The sequence below is a fragment of the Chelonia mydas genome, chromosome 2 (assembly GCF_015237465.2).
Source record: "Chelonia mydas isolate rCheMyd1 chromosome 2, rCheMyd1.pri.v2, whole genome shotgun sequence".
NCBI classification, from domain to species: Eukaryota; Metazoa; Chordata; order Testudines; family Cheloniidae; genus Chelonia; species Chelonia mydas.
Genome location: NC_057850.1, coordinates 30,434,486 through 30,450,248, shown reverse-complemented (window position 1 = coordinate 30,450,248; position 15,763 = coordinate 30,434,486).

Below are 15,763 nucleotides of genomic sequence, written 5' to 3'. Positions count from 1 at the left end.
GTCCTCAACAAGGCTGCCACCTGTTGGAAGCGTTGGTCCTGATTTACTTGCTGCTGGGTTGCCAATTCCCGAAGCAGCTGTTGCTGTGATTCTTGTTGCTGTGCCGCCTGTAGTTGCCGCCTGCTGTTGCTGTTGTTGGGCAGCTTGTTGCTGCTGGTTTTCCAGCAGCCATTTCAGGAGCTTTTCCATCTCCATCCTGTAGGTGTGGGTCCTTCTAGCAGGCCCTGGTCAGTGCCCACATTCTCCACCATGTGTCGCGGGGCTAGTACCTCGACGGCCCCTTGAATCAAGGGGGCGGTAGGTAACACAGCCTCTCTATGCCCAAGTCCATGTTCTAAACCCCTCTGTAGTTATCACAGTGTGGCCCAAGGGCCAGAGTCAATCTACTTCCCCTTCCCTAGTGGGATAATGCAGCCTAGCGGCCGGAGTCCATACAATGCACCCCTAGGGCAACGTGGCCCAAGGGCCAGAGTCCATCTAATTCCCCTACTCTGGTGGGGTAATGCGGCCTAGTGGCCAGAGTCCATACAAGGCACCCTTGAAGTCAGGGCTATGCAACCTAGTGGCCAGAATCAAAGAAGTAGGCCGCCACTTGGGGGTGGGTGGTGGCAGAGGTGGTGGGGGACGCAGCCTCTCCCTCTCGACCAGTTCCCGGCCCAGGGCCCTGTCAGCAGTGAGCGTGGTCACCACCCAATCAGCGGGGATCCTTCCTCAACACACTGACCTTCTTCAGGTATGAGGTATCACTCACTCCACCCCCCGGGCCACTTCCTACCATGCATCCTGAAGACAGGGTCCATTTGTTATCGGGGTCTCCAAGCTCTCTGGCGCAGGTAACTTGTTGGAACTCCGACTCCTGTCGACTAACTGTGGGCAACCGGTCTCTGGTCTGGGCCTCAGACTCTCTGGTTTCTGCAGTCTAGGGCTGAAGCAGTTCCCAGGCTGGAGCCCCCACCAAGCGTCCTTCTTCCCTGGCGGTCAGCCCTGACTGAGCAGCTTTGCAGGCTTTTATACCTGATTTCCAGGTGGAGCATACCCAGCGGAGCCTCAGGGGCGGGGTTTCTTCTGTTAGGAGGGAAGGATTAACCCCCGCCATACCACTGTGTGACCGATCTGCTCCATCACACTACCCCACAAAACAAAAATTTCATCCTAGGAAAACACTTGGAAATTTAATTAATGTGAATTTTTTTTTTTGTTTTGATTGTGGCTATACAACAATTTGCAGACTGATTTATCAGACTGCCCTGCAGTTGGCTCCAGAAAGCAAACCAATTAAAGAAGCATATAAAAGCCAGGACATATTTTTATACTTCACTGAAATATTCCTAAATTTATATATCAAATATCTTTTACTGCAGTGAAGTCCCACTGCAGCTTTGTTGCAGTAAAGATAAAATTACAATATGCTATAAAGAGTGCTTCTATTCAATTTTAATTCACGGGACAGACAGGTAACTATGAGGCAAGGCACTTTAGCAGTAAATATGGGGTGACAGGTCATTAGACCAAATTTACTGCAATAGCAGATTGCAAGGAAGTGGTACAGCTGAAACACAGTAGCACTTTGTTAGATGACTACCTCAATTGTTAGCTTGAGATTAGTTATCACAAAGCACACTAGGCCACAGAATTTTTATATGCATTTTTTGCATATGCTTGTGAATATAAGGAGAGAGAGGGATATGGACGTATTGTGCATATGTCCATAAAATTTACTGGGGAAAGGTATACTTATTTTTTAGCTGTTTGGGGTTTTTGTAAGCACATTTCACCTCTGCAAGGGACCCTTTCTCTTTTTGAGATATGGGTGCAATTTCCTGTACAGTTACACCATAGAGAAATTGGATGGATCTGAAAGGTCTTGATCCTGCAACAATTTGCACAATAAGAATCAGGGTGCATAAGGCTGTTGAAGTCCATCACATTTGCCCCAATCCCCAACCGCCACCATGTTTGATAAACTCTGCTATTCACAAGTAAGTTGAAAAAGGAGCAAGTTTTCTGAGAAGATAATAAATTAAGAATAGTCCTCATGATGTGTGTCTCTCCAATCTATAAAAAGAAAAGGAGTACTTGTGGCACCTTAGAGACTAACCAATTTATTTGAGCATGAGCTTTCGTGAACTACAGCTCACTTCATCGGATGCATACTGTGGAAACTGCAGAAGACATTATATGCACAGAGACCATGAAACAATACCTCCTCCCACCCCACTCTCCTGCTGGTAATAGCTTATCTAAAGTGATCATCAAGTTGGGCCATTTCCAGCACAAATCCAGGTTTTCTCACCCTCCGCCCCCCCACACACAAACTCACTCTCCTGCTGGTAATAGCCCATGCAAAGTGACCACTCTCTTCACAATGTGTATGATAATCAAGGTGGGCCATTTCCTGCACAAATTCAGGTTCTCTCTGCAGGAAATGGCCCACCTTGATTATCATACACATTGTGAAGAGAGTGGTCACTTTGCATGGGCTATTACCAGCAGGAGAGTGAGTTTGTGTGTGGGGGGGCGGAGGGTGAGAAAACCTGGATTTGTGCTGGAAATGGCCCAACTTGATGATCACTTTAGTCTCTAAGGTACCACAAGTACTCCTTTTCTTTTTGCGAATACAGACTAACACGGCTGTTACTCTGAAACATCTCCAATCTATTACTCCTGATACTAGGCAAGAGTAATTTGGCACTTGGGCAGCAGCGCTCTCCTCAGTGCAGGTTCAGATCCTGCTGCATGCTGGGTCTACTTAAATTTTACCTGTTCCTTGTATGTGTAACACTCCACACTACAGAATATGAAATCAGGTCTTATGCCACAGCTCAGCAACTGACCCAAGGAGCTTCCCCCATGGGAAATGTTTGGAGATAGGATCTGTGAAGGATCCAGCTCCACCCTGCACTCCCTCCCTGCACAAGTTTCCAATTCTCACTGCAGAGCCAAACTGCACTGGTTACGGTTGCACAGGAACCATCTGCAAAGGAGTGGGCTGGTTTTGTTGCTGAGTATCATCTACATGCAGTATTTGTAAAAAAAACCTCCAGTATTTACAATGATTAGACGTATTCAAGAACTATTCAAAGATTCCTGAGAATTACAACCAACGAAGATTCCTCTTTTATGGAGAAGTACATCTTATTTAGAACCAAGTGCATTTTTCTCAGATTTTCTTTAAAACAATCATGGCAAACATATCCTCTTGCTTGTATTTTTCTTAGAATCTATGTAATGCAAAGACTGCATGTGCCACTTATTTAAAAATGCTTTGTTAAGTTTTTGTTGTGAAGCAATTGCTTGTGTCTGTTCACTGTTGAAAACTTAAGTCTCCATATCTTCCTAGCTTTAGTTTATCATTCCGAGTTTATAGAATCAATGTCACACCAAGGAAAATAACTTTTCCTTTTTCATCTCCCCACTGTGTGTCTATATCTGTTACAACTACTGGTTCAAAGCTTTTTCTGCCCCTTCTGGGTCTCTGGTGAAATGGCTGGATCACTGACATTTTTCACCCTTGATGTTCTCAGCAATTTTTTTTTTATTACATTGTAAAGATCATCTGGTTCAGTTTCATGTGTGACAATAATTCTTCTTGCTCCTTTGCCTTTGCATCTAAAAAGTGGCAAGTTTTTTTTCCTCTTCTTTCTTGGTCAGATAAAGGATCTTAGAGGCTGCCTTTGGGATTATAGTAGGGTTTTTCTTGAAGAAACTATGCACACTTTCATTGCGAGCTTAGGATTTATTGTCTTTTTGTGGGAGTGGAATGTTGAACCACTCATATTTTATGTACTTGAATTTGTCGGAAGCTATAAAACCATCCTAAGGGATATTAGTGGACTGCTAATGCCCCTTATGGAACCAGGACTGAAAGACAGAGTTTTATTTTGACAAAGACCAGGATACTGGGAAGTATGCTGGCCTACCATCTTCTAGAGAGGAAAGATAGGCTAGTGGTTAAGGCACCAGGCTGGAACTTACGCAATCTGGCTTCAATTTTTGCCTCTTCCATGGACTTCTTCCGTGACCTCAGGGGAGATTTTAAAAGGCACAAATGACAGGCACCCATGAAAATCAATAATATTTAGGTGCTTAACTGTCACTTTGAAAATCCCTTTGAAAATCTCCTCCTTAGTATCTATGTGCCTCATCTCCCACTCTGTACAGTGTGGGTATTACTACTTCTTTCCTGTCTCTGTCTCAACTTTTTAGACTAAACTTTCCTAGGCAGGGACCATATCTTCATGTTTTTGAGGTCAGTGCCTTGCACAGTAACCCCCTTCCACCGACACACACATATTTTGGGGCCTCTAGGCTCTACTGTAATACAAATAATAAAAATGTCTAATACCTCTGTTTTTACTAGTATTTTAACACAAGAGCTAGAGTACTTCCTAAGGGATGACTCAGGATTCACAAGTTGCACTCCCTGATCCCTGATGAGGTGCAGTGATGCTCACACATTCTTGCTGAACACCTGATCTACACTCTGAGATCCTGATGCTTCACACTGGTTTTACACTGTGCCCACTCCAATAGAGGCACTCCTGCTTTACAGCCACGGAAGTGAGCTGAGAATCAGACCTGGGTTGTGCTTCAATCTACATTTTTAACATTTGAGTTCCTGCCAGCAACAGGGGGAAAATTATCTGTTTACTTTTAATAAAATCACATTGCTTTCTAATTTCTTCATTATTAAAAAAAATCTCACAGTTAAAAAAAAAAACTTTAGGTATTCTAAACACATTTAGAACACAAAACTCTTGAAGTTTGTTCTGCTGAATATATAAATTGTTATGTCTTTGTGTTGAAAAGTTACCAACTGAATCAGATCGGCATAGGTGCATTGCTAGATACATATGGTTAAATTGTAAATTGGAATGTAGAAAAGGAAGTAATGTTCAATAGCTAATTCTGTTCTGTATTTGGAATGAAGCAGGAGATTGAATCTATCGCATATGATATTGTAGACAGAAAGGAAAATTTACCATCTGTAACAAAGTGAATGTGAGACAGTATCTGCTAAAATTAAATATTTTCAAATCACCAAGCCCAGGTATCTTATCTCCATGAGTCTTAAAGGAACTAGCTGAGGTGCTCTGTGAACCCCTGATATTTTTGTTATTATTTTTTTAACAAATCTTGGAAATTTTGGGAAATGCCTAAAGACTGGAGGGCTGACAACGTAGATCCAATATTTAAAGAAGGGTATGACCCAGACAACTGTAGGTCCCTTAGCCTGATGTCAACCCTGGGTAAAATAATGGAATGGTTAATTTGGAACTCTGTTAATAAAGTTTTAGAAGCTAAAAACATAATCAATGCCAGTCATCATTGTTTCAGGGAAGGTAGGTGTTGTCAAACAAACCTGTTTGATTTTTTGATAAAATTACAGGCCTGATTGATAAATATAGTTGTGTCAGTAGAGTATAGTTGGATTTCACCAAGGCATTTGACTTAGCACCACATGACATTTTGATTAAAAATAAATTTTACATGATATGAAATTAACAGGGTCCACATTACATGGATTACAAACTGCGTTCCTGACACACCTCAAAATTTAGATGTTAATGGAAAGCTATCAATGAGCTGCACCATTTCTATCAGGGTCCCCCAGGGATAAGTTCTTGGTCCAACACTATTTAATATTTTTAGAAATTATCTAGACAATGACACTAAATCTTTACTTGTAAAGTTTGCAGATGGCACAAAGATTGTTGGGTTTGTGAAGGAGGAAGAGGAGGAGGAGTTAGTATTACAGAGTGATCTGAATTTTCTGATTAAATGGTCACAAGCAAAAAATCATTTTAATATTGCCAATGCAAGGTAATATATCCAGGAATAAAGAACGTAGGCTATACCTACAATTAGGAAAGCAGTGACTTTAGAGAAGGACTTAGAGGTCATTATAAATAATCACCTCAGCATGAGTTTTCAGTGCAATGCTTTGGGAAAAAATGTTAATGAAATCCTTGGATGTACAATAGAACCTCAGAGTTACAAATACGTCAGGAATGGAGGTTGTTCATAAGTCTGAACAAAATGTTATTGTTGTTCTTTCAAAAGTTTACAGCTGAACATTGACTTAATTCAGCTTTGAAACTTTACTAAGCAGAAGAAACATGCTGCTGTTAGCCATCTTAGTTTAAAGGAAAAATGCACTGAAACAGTTTCTTTACCTTGTCAAATCTTTTTTTTAAAAACTTTCCCTTTATTTTTTTAGTAGTTTGTCTTTTACACAGTACTGTACTGTATTTTCTTTTGTGTGTGTGTATGTCTCTGCTTCCTGAATGCATAATTCCAGTTCCAAATGAGGTGTGTGGTTGACTGTTTGTAACTCTGGTGTTCATAACTCTGAGGTTTTACTGTATAACTAGGGGAATATCAAGTAGAAGTAGGTAAGCGATCTGTACACAGTATTAGTAAGACCACTACTAGAATACTGTGTCTGGTTCTGGTGTCCACACTTCAGGAAGGATGTAGAAATACTTGAGTGAGTCCCAAGGAGGCCACAAAAATGATCTAGGAGGTAGAAACAAGCCTTATGATGTGAAGTTTAAAGAGCTCGAATTTTTCAGTTTATCAAAGAGAAGGTTGAGAGTGACTTGATCACCGTATCTAAACATGGAAAATTTCTGATAGTGGGGGCACATTTCAACCTTGCTGCTAAAGGCATAACAAAAGAGAGTACCTGGAAGTTGAAGTTGGACAAATTCAACCTTTAAATAAGATGCAATTTCCTAGCAGTAAGGGTAATTAAAATTTGGAACAGCTTACCAGGGGAAGTGGTGGACTTGTCATCAGTATGAGTCTTTAAAATAAGATTACGCATCTTTCGAAAATATGCTTTCATCCAATTCTGGGAGAAATTCTATAGCCTGTGTGTGCAGGGGGGTGGGCTGGATGGTCATGGTGGTCTCTTCTGTCCTAGGAATCTGTGAATTTCCCTGGTTATCCCTTTCATTCATTGGGAGAACAGAATTGCCTGCATTGCCCTCAACATGCTCATAACACATAGACAATTACTATAAGGCAATCACATGCTTGAGGGGTTCAGGGGTCAAGAGGGATTTATTTCCCTTGTGGACAACTGGCCAGATGTAATCTGGGTGATTCCTCACAACCTCCTTCATCTGAAGCATCAGAGATTGGCCATATCTGGAGATAGGACACCAGATAGGGTGGACCAGTGCTCTGAGGTGGTACATCTAGGCATGACTCACTTAATAATTTCCCACTATTGCAGGGACCTTTTGGCTATTGGTGGCACCTTGCGTGCTCCTGTTCTCTGACTGTAGCACATACCAGTTCAGTCTTCAGTGGACTAAAGATCTTTAGCCTAACTAAAATCATTGGAGTTTGTATAGGGGTGAAATTTAATATTCTGTGATATACAGGAGGTCAGATTAGATAATCTAACGGTCCCTTCTGGCCTTAAAACTCTATAAAATCTCTATGACATCTATGAAATATTCCACTGAATCAAGACCCTGCTTATATTCATCAAGTCTTTTTGCACAAGTGGGTTGTATTCGTTCATCTTTCCAGCATGCATCAGATGGCTTCGTTCTGTTATAAAAACCCTGATTAGAAACCCTTCTTTTTTCTTCTTTGGGTACAGTCCTGTATTACATTGATCAGTTGTACTCAACAGTTTGAAATAAAATTTTTATACTTCATGAAAGATGGGTCTGTTGGGTCTGCTTATTGTGAACTTGGTCATTTTTCAGTTTTCATTCAGTTGAACAACTGAAATAGTCCATGAGAAAATTCAAAGAAAACAAGCATTTTTGACAGAAAATAGATAGAATTTTTCAACCAGCTCTCAAGATAAGCTACAGCTGCCATGATGAAAGAAGGTGAACACATCCAATAGTTTTGCATATGAAAAAGGCAAGTAAAATAATTATACTGTTTTAATAAGGATGTTTAATGAGTACTTCTTGGGTTCCAAATTCTCCCTAAGTGACATTTAGCTTTTTGAGTGACAGAAGATTTTCTATGGCGTGGTTGAGTGAGTGGAGCAAGTTTTTCAGATTCAGTTTTCCTATCTCTACTAATGATAGATTAAGGCTAATGGTACATAACACTTTCCAACCAAGTCCCCAGTGTTATCTGTCCAATATGACAGAACAAATCCTTGGTACAGCTAGGACCCTGATTCACAGTCCCATGAATCACCAACAAAACTATCTTCTAACAATAGCCATTGAAGACATCAGATAGACTGTGACAGGGGTTAAATCTTCAATAACCCTGACCTATGCCATGTGTCTGGGCAGGGAATAAAGATGGGGCTCTTAACAGTACTTCTGTGTGCCACACCTCTCTTTATTTGTTTGGGGTTTTTTAATTTAATTTATTCCATTCCCTATTTTACCACTCTTATTGATGTGTTATCAGCTAGAAGCCCCTGCCAGGAATCAGGACCCCATCATGCTGGGCATCATATAGACCCATAACAGAAAGACAGTCCCTGTTTCAAAGAGTTTGCTCTTCCTTTTTTTTACCCTTCCACAATTGTCTTTCTTTGCCCGCCCTCTGATCTTTCTCTTCCCATCCTCCTGCAATAGTCTGGTGTCCTCTTCCCCTAATCTTCCCTTTCAGTTTGTCTCCTGCTCTTCAATTTTTGTTCCCTCCTGGTTCTGTCCCCCTCTCCCTATTTTATCCAACCCCCTTCCTATCTCTCCCCGCACTGCTTCCCTGTCAGGTCCTGCGTCTCCCAGCCACACATGTGCAGTGTCCCTCCCCCATGAAGCTCTGCTCAGGGTGGTATATGCGGCTTCTGTTCTACAAGGCTACATGTTCTGCAAGGCTACATGAGTAGGAGGTAGAAGATGCAGGTATCTCTCTCTCTCTCTGCCTGCCCACCTGCCAGCCCTACATTGATGCAGGAAGAGGTACAGTGGAGGTAAATCAATCACCAGCGGGAGCAGTGAGTTGGGCAAAGAAGCCTTGTCTGCCTGCTCAGCAGTACTGAGAGTAGTCTTCTAGTGTCTGGGAGGAGGAACTGCAGGGGAAACCTCACTCCCTGCAGCCCTGTTCAGCAGTGACATTTCAGCTAGGATGACTGATGGTAGGGCCTAATGCAAAGCCAGTTCAAGTCAGTGAGATTTTTTCCATTGACTTCACTGGGCTTGGATCAGTCTCATAATGTCAGAAGGAGAAAATTCTCCTGAATTAGATATAATGGAGTGTGACCATTATATCTAATTATTAGTATTAATTATTTGTATTATGGTAATAGCTATTACAGTACTGTCTATAGGTCCCAACTGAGATTTCAGCCTCTTCATGCTAGCCACTTTACAAATAGATGCTAAGAGACAATTTCAGGCTTGTATCGCTTTCAGTCTAAATAGACAAGAGAGACAAATGGTGCGCAAAAATCCTGCCCTTACATAGTGTGGAACTGAGGCAGAGAAAGATTAAGTGACTTGTCCAGGAACACACACAAAGATCATGGGAGATTTGGAAATCCATATAGAAGTGCAAATTAGGAATGTGTTTGTAAGTGGTATTTCAAGGAAGTGCAACTAAAGTTACAGATCAAATCAGAGCTAACACTAGAGGAAGCTGGTAGAATGCCTTGTTAATTGAAACTTATTAAGCAGAAAAATACAGTGCTGGGAACAGATGGATGATGATACTTATTAGTCAATTCAATTAAAGCAAGCAAGCGAGAGAGAGAGAGAGGGGCAATCAAATAAGTTCCAGAAAAGTGGAAGATGGGGAACTAGTATAAGGCCAAGTTGTGCCATTTGCTGACTGCAGTTGCAAGCATAGGTTGGGGGAAAACTGCTCAGCAGCAAACAAGAAATACTACAAACAGACTGGGCACTTTCAGGTGGCTGACTATACTAAAATGGGGAGTGAAGTAGCTGAAAGTAGACAGGAAAAGGAAGCATTCTTTTTTGGGACTGATTACATGTGAAAAGGATGCAGATGCATTTTGGCATCTGCAGCTGTTTGGCAAAATGGTGGTATTCAAGATTGACAGAGGAGCAGATTTCAATATAACACTTATAAAAGATAACAGGGTCTTACACAGCAAATATAGCTAAAGACTATAGTGATTCATTTTTAAACCAATGCAGGGAAATTACAGGTTACAGAGTAACAGCAGTGTTACTCTGTATTTGCAAAAAGAAAAGGAGTACTTGTGGCACCTTAGAGACTAACCAATTTATTTGAGCATAAGCTTTCGTGAGCTACAGCTCACTTCATCGGATGCATACTGTGGATGAAGTGAGTTGTAGCTCACGAAAGCTTATGCTCAAATAAATTGGTTAGTCTCTAAGGTGCCACAAGTACTCCTTTTCTTTTTAGGGAAATTACAGTATCTAGAAAAGTTCATGGCACAGACAAAATGCAGTGAAAAACACCTACGAATTGAATTAGTGACTTCATGGTGTCAGTTACGTGTATAAACAACTGACTGGGGCCAAAGCATAGCTGTGAAATGGGTTTTGTGCATGGAGGAAGTACATCTATATGTCTTTGGGGATATTGGTTTGGTTAAATGAGCCAGTGAAAAATTAACCTAAAGAAAATGCTAGTGCCTGTAGTGTTGCTTACTCCTGGCCTAGTGCCATTTTCATTGCTTTCAAAAATGTGGAGGAAGAAATAATGAAAATGAAAAATGTGGATGTCAAAGAGAAAGTTAAGAAGACAGCTGATTGATGTGCACCTGTGATTCCTGTGACAAGAGAGAACAGAAGAGTAAAATTTGCTTAGATCTTAGGCAGTTGAATGAGAAAGTAGGAAAGATGTATTCATCTGTCATTAGAAGATGTTGCTGCAAAAATAGCTGGGGCCCATGAAGTCTCTTCACTTCAATTCCTAAATGCTAATGGATTTTGGCAGATCTGATACTTTACATCTATGCAGTGAGAGAACTAAATTCACTCTGGGCCAGATCCTCAGCTGGTCTAAATTGGTGTATACTCATTGAAATGGAGTTTTGCTCATATATAATGTCATATAATATCAGGGTTGGAAGGGACCTCAGGAGGTCATCTAGTCCAGCCCCCTGCTCAAAGCAGGACCAATCCCCAATTTTTGCCCCAGATCCCTAAATGGCCCCCTCAGGGATTGAACTCACAACCCTAGGTTTAGCAGGCCAATGCTCAAACCACTGAACTATCCCTCCCCCCTCTCTCATTTACACCTGCTGAGGATCTGGCCCCATATTTATTTCCCCATTCTGGAAATTGTTCTTAATTAATCCCATTTGGAATCACCCCTGTACCAGAAATATTCCAGAGGAAAATAATTGAGATGTGGGAGGAGCATGCAGATGCAAAAGTTAATGGCATTATTCTATACAGAGAGGGATACAGTGTACATTTACCTAGTTAATATGTAACCCTGAGAGAATCTGAATAAAAAATCATTAAAATAAAAATGGAAGTTTAAGGAAAGTGAAATTGAGTATTTTTACAGAGTGGAGTAAATTTAACCCAGCTGTTCCAAAGCCATCCATACCCTGGTATCAATAGAGTTATACCAATAGATTGATAAGATTAACTTTTTGGCAGATTTTTCTACCACAGTTTAACTCTCTATGATCTCTTTCAATAATTCAGTTGCTGGGGAGATCATAGAAAGGATTTGTGCCAGCACATAGCATTCTATGATATCTGAAGATTGACAGTGGTGAGAACCAATTTAGTTTTGGTGCAGTACATGGGGAAAGGCTTCTTCCGACTGCATTTTGTTCCCAATCATTAACTGTTTCAGAAAAGAGATGCTCAGATAGGGAAGGAATGTTTAGTAGGGGTAGGGTTCAGTGAGCAATTTACATACCATCTGTATAGATCATAATTCTTCCATCTTCTAATAAACCACAAACTACTAGCCTCCTTGATCAAGACCCCAAAAATGGCACTCACCTGCCTCAATGGGTGGGGGAACTTGATTGGGACAATTAGGGACAATCTCAGCAGCGAGGGAGAGAGACACTTGCTGAGGGACACCAGGTAGTTCCTCCTCACGTGGAGTCTCTGGCAGCCATTGGCCAGCTTGCAGGGGTGTGCGGGTTGGCCAGCATTCCCAAACTCCTTAGATTTAACCCAGTGTAGAGGCCATATGGAGCTTCTTCCAACCCTGTTCCAGCAGTGACACTCTGTCCATCCTGAACTATGAATGGGAACCTGTTCTGACAGATGCTGCAGGTCTATCCAATCACATGCTTGGGGGTCAAGAAGGATTTTTTCCTCCCATTGGCAGAGTACAAGGGAGTTTTTTGCCTTCCTTGCAACACCTTCAATCCACAGTGTAAGTAGGTATGCACTTAGTACCTAACTGAGATACTTGGGTGGAGTTAATTTATTGCAACTTGTGGCTGGTTTCCAGTGAGATCAAAAGGATAAAATGAACAGTCTCCAGAGGTAAAAGACCTGGGATTTTGTTGATGGGCCTTGGTTCATGGTTAGGGTAACACTTTCTGGCCTTCACTGGCTAAGGTTCGACCTTGTGGCCCTCCTGGGACATGGTCCCCCCTCTTCTGCAGCCTCTGCTCTCCTCATGGTGGGGAGAGTACTAGGACTCAGAAAGAGCTGAGTCCTGGGGGTAGACTAAAGAATTATTACCCCAAATTATGGATTATATGTAAAGAGCCCTGTAATGTTACCTGCACAATTTAGGGCTCCCACCCCCTACCCTCCCTGGGTCTGGGGTTGAATGTCCCCCTACACTCTTGTGGGTACTCAGGTTGTAAGGGACCCACCTCTATGGGTCTGCAGGATCTTTTCCCAGTGAAAGAGCCTTGCACGGTAATATCCTAAACTTGTATTTATTAACAGTTAATCAATAGAATGCACTCACTAAGCATATAATGCTCACCACTCCTGATAAGACAGATGAGCTTCTCCCAATGGCCATTGGAATTGGATCATCTGGGGGCTCTGGCTTCGGCATGGAATGGTCGTGCGGGTTATCGAGTTCTGGCAGCTTTGATCTTGGGCTGTGTCCTGTAGTTAGATTCCAAATAACTTCCTTTTGGACCCCATTTTATATAGTTAAACTTAGGTCCTGCTTATCTGTACCTTAACAATCAGTTTTACTAAAGTATTATGAATCAATATTTTAACCAATCCTAGCACATTATGAAACAATTCTTTAGCCACTCCTAGAACATTACCGCCTACATACAAGAGTTAATGCAAATGTTGTGAAACCAGTTACACAACAGAAAGAAACAAAGACAATTAAACAATTTAAGGTAAAACAAAAAGGGAAGTATAGATCTTCTCAACCAAAAAGTGCTTCTGCCAGGCAGAGTGTTATCTTGCAAAACATCTTAATGTCTGCCTGTTGATGAAGCCACTCTTGGTGCTTATACTTCCTTAGGGCAGGAATACTTTCTTAACAACCTGTATACAGGTTTAGATACAGTTTAGATGGTTTTGATACAGTTTAGATGGGACATGGTTCCCCTGCTTTTAACTAATAGCTGCTGCTCCGTTACCGCAGAAAAAGCCTCAGATCACAATTCCCCTCCTTAATGACACTTTCACCAAACCTGTAATTACAATTACAGGAGTCCAATACTTAGACCTTCTGAGCTTGGGTTTGCCTCCTGGATAAGATTTACAATGGGCTTATTTGACTTTGTATGTCAGACTCTTGTGTTTTCTGAACAATTCTTTTCATCCAGCAAGCCAAAGCTATCATGCCTACCAATAAAGCTCATTGGATTCCAATGATCAACACAATGGGGGGAACCATTGTTTAGCATTCTAATCACAGAAGGCGACCACTTTCTTATTTTCCTACCAAGAACTATGTCCTGTGTCTGCAATAGTTTTCAGCACTTGGGTGATGTCTGCATTATCATGTTGTATTTCAGTACATATTTGCTCTCCTGTCTGTGCAATATATTGTAGATGTGAATGTAACCTATGATGGACCAACAATTTCCTTATCATAGTCATATTCATGCCTAAATTTACAGGCATTATACTGTGATACAACTTTGGTTTAAAACTTAACTAGTTTACAGTCCAAACAGGTACATAGAATTCAAAATCAATTCAATTCAATTCAAAACTCTTAATTTTTGTAATATTGTAAAAACCTCTATTAACTAAATAAGTCATAAAATACAATTCATTATTGTCTACTACCTCCACGGGACAATGACTTCTAACACAAATACATCCCCTTCCTGCATATACAACAGGTGACTTTTGCTCAGTAAATATGTCAGACATACATCTTTAGGTTCCTTTGTTTCTAACATAAAAACATTGATCCCTTTCTTGTAAATTTTGATCCTCACATAAAGGACAACAGTGAGCATGTGCAAGATTGGCAATTATTGAGCATGCGTAATAAGGGGTTACAGAAAGGTCAGTTAGCTAAGCAGCTAGCTGGTCAGAGCCCACTCATTCCAGTCACAACTTGTTTTAAACCTTAGAGCTGTCAAGCCAAATTCTGAGATAAATCAAAACTGAGCATTTGCAAGTGAGGTAACTGTTGCTAAAAATAGGTATATAAAGAAAGAGCTACAATGTAGCATAAAAGGCCAGCTACCAGCAACAGTCTGAAGACTGTGTCTGAGAAGGAGAGAGGCATGCAGGGAGAGCTGTGAAGCCGGCAAGAGAAGCCAAAGAAAAATTGCGGCAAAGAGAAAAGAAAGCTGGAGCAGCCACTCCTAGCACTTTACCGTCTATATACAAGAGTCAATGCAAATGTTGTGAGACCAGTTACGCCACAGACAGAAACAATTAAAGCCAATTTAAAGCAACAATTAAACAATTTAAGGTAAAACAAAAAGGGAAGTATAGATCTTCTCAATCGAAAAGTGGTTCTGCTAGGCAGAATGTTATCTTGCAAAGCTTTTCCTTAATTCTTCTAAAATATCGACCAAAAATTGAACAGCAGAAGTTATTTGATTTTTAAAAGATTTATAGAGTAAGCTTAATATTCTTTTAATTATAGTTTAGTATAAGGATAGGATAGGATATAGGGTTAGCATGTGTATGCTTGAAATATGGGTGTCTGTTTTAAATATGTTTTACTTATGTAAACTTTAAAGCAATTTAAGATCTGCTTTCAGCAATTTGTTGCAAACTGGCCATTTGCAACAAATTGCTTCATTTGGAATCATTTAAACTTTATGCTTTTGTAGTTTAAGTGTTCTTTAACTTGCAATAAGGGATTTGTGTCTCAGGGATTTTGTGCTTTGTTAAGTATTTTTAGATTATATTGATGTAGGGACTATTAGTTACTTTAATAAAAAGATAGGTAGTATTCTTTCTGAAACAAAGTTTGTCAATTATGTTATTGGAACATTATATCCGTGTCCTTTGTTGTTTTCCTTAGCAACCCCAGGAACTTTTATCTCGGGAAGAATAGATTAAGTGGGCAATAGGCAGATTATTGTAGCAGCACCCCAAAATTCATCTTTTGGGGAACAAAGTAACCCCTGGGCTAGAACCAATTAAATGCCTGGTATGGGTGGTGGGCAGGTAGTCATCCATCTCCTGTGGTAAAGTTTAATAAAAGTTGTGACCTGCTGCTTATTTCCATGCATGTGTCTGTCCTCATTTTGCCACTGTGTCCACATCAATATAGATGAAGCAACATCCTGATGTCAGCAACTCTTGATATCACTTATGAGACCCAATGCTAAGGCAAAACAAATGCCAAGGAGAAGTCTGATTGTCACAGGGACATATTCAAGGCCTTCTGTGTGCATTAGAAATAGCAGGAGTACAATTCACCTGGATCACCTGGATCGATTGGTCTTCAGCTGTCT